Source organism: Hevea brasiliensis, chromosome 11 (genome assembly GCF_030052815.1).
Source record: "Hevea brasiliensis isolate MT/VB/25A 57/8 chromosome 11, ASM3005281v1, whole genome shotgun sequence".
Classification (NCBI taxonomy): domain Eukaryota; kingdom Viridiplantae; phylum Streptophyta; class Magnoliopsida; order Malpighiales; family Euphorbiaceae; genus Hevea; species Hevea brasiliensis.
Genome location: NC_079503.1, coordinates 78469706 through 78471732, shown reverse-complemented (window position 1 = coordinate 78471732; position 2027 = coordinate 78469706). Strand labels below are relative to the sequence as shown.

Genomic DNA, 2027 nt, shown 5'->3' with positions numbered 1-2027 from the left:
TATGATTTATGACAATGCATTGACAAGAGTAAACTCCATGTGCTTGTCATAAGTGTCACTGGTTTGGCCTACTTGTCATGTATAAGTGCCTATCATGTTTGTTATATGGCATGAGACTCACCATTCCATCTTATTTATATCTCATATAAATAACTGGAAACAAACATGAATACAATCTTTCTGGATAAGTCATGTCCTTATTATGAAGTATCCTCGATTGTGAACCTATTTATGATACTTTGTACTAGAAATACTGTCACTCATATTCTTAACAACTTAAGAATAGAATTTTTAACAAAATATCAATGAACCTTTTCTATTACACATAAATATATTATGTAAATGAAAAAGTGGAAATGTCTTTTATTAATAAAACATGTACAAGATACATACTAAATGATATGCTCTAGGGCATACTACTAACAAAAATTACAGTGTAGATTGGTACTTGCTAAATAAAGGTCCTTGTGGGAATGATACTCTACTTATCACTTTATTACTTGTTAGCAATCCGTGCACTTGCGAGATTGTAAAACCAGCAAACAAGTTTTTGGCCCCGTTGCCGGGGATTCTTTGGCTATAGTGATATCAAACGATACGCAATTTAGCTGATTTAAGCAATTATATTTATTATATAATTTTATTTTACTGGTTATATTTTTCTTCTTTTCTCTCAGGTGCTCAATCTAATATATGACCAGAACAAGGCCAGAAGAAGAAATTTTGGACTGTGATCCAAAGATAGACAGAACTTTGAAAGCCATCAGGAGGGAAAGGAAACATCAAGAGCACGGTCAAAGAGATCCTAAAATTCCAACCATGGCCAATAATAATGACAGACCAAGACTCTTAAGAGACTACAGAGCTCCATCTATCCAAGGATTTTAGCCTAGTGTCACTAGACCCACAGTGGAAGCCAACAACTTTGAATTAAAACCAGCATGGCTCCAAATGATTCAACAAACCCAGTTTGCAGGTTCACCTACAGATGACCCTCACTATCATCTCCAATGCTTTCTTGCCCTATGTGATACATTCAAGATGAATGGAGTGTCTGATCAAGCAATAAGACTCAGAGCATTTCCATTCTCCCTTCGGGACAGAGCAAGGAAGTGGTTACTTTCTCAACCGACTAGAACGTTCACTACTTGGGAGAACCTTTCTCAAGCTTTTCTAGCAAGGTATTTTCCACCTGCAAAGACTGCAAAACTAAGGCTTGAGCTCAACACCTTCAGACAAAAGGAAGGAGAATCACTCTATGACGCATGGGAAAGATATAAAGACCTGCAGAGGGAATGTCCACACCATGGCATAGAAGATTGGCTATTAGTGCAAAATTTTTATAATGGATTACTACCCTCTACAAGGAGCACAGTTGATTCAGCTGCAAAAGGTGATCTAATGGAGAAAACAGTGCCACAAGCACTTGACCTTCTAGAAAGGGTTGCATACCATAATTATGAGTGGTCAAATGAAAGAGAAAATGCAAGGAAAACTGCAGGGGTACTGGAAGTAGACGCCCTAAGCATGATAAATGCTCAATTTGATCAGCTCACAAGGAAACTCAAAAAGATGCAAGCCAACGCAGTTGGTACAAACAGTTAACCTAAAGATAGCTATGGAGGAGGATACATGAGTTCAGAATACAACAATTTCAATGAACCTTCCTCAGAACAGATGAACTATGTGAATAATGGAGGAAACTTCAACCAAAGGAAACCCAACAATCCTTTTTCAAATACTTACAACCCTGGATGGAGGAACCACCCAAATTTCTCATGGTCCAATCAGCAGAACCAGCCAATAAACAAGCAACAAGGGTACAAACCACGAGCACCCCCTGGATTTCAGAACAGAGGACAAAACTTTACACAGTCATCACTACCTCTCCAACCTCAATAACCTAAACCAAAAATGACTATGGAAACCATGATGGAAGGGTTCCTAGTAGCTCAACAGCAACAAACTGAATTGATTAAACAGCTGACTTCCAAAGTGGACCAACTTGCTACTCACAACAAAATGCT

General features: G+C 38.0%; 1 non-coding gene across 1 annotated transcript; it reads right to left on the bottom strand.

Annotated features, from left to right (window-relative positions):
* Nucleotides 1-1206: 1206 nt before the first annotated feature.
* LOC131170890 (small nucleolar RNA R71) lies at nt 1207-1313 on the bottom strand. The gene has a single exon (XR_009141655.1). It is a non-coding gene; the product is annotated as a small nucleolar RNA R71 (small nucleolar RNA).
* Nucleotides 1314-2027: the final 714 nt, after the last annotated feature.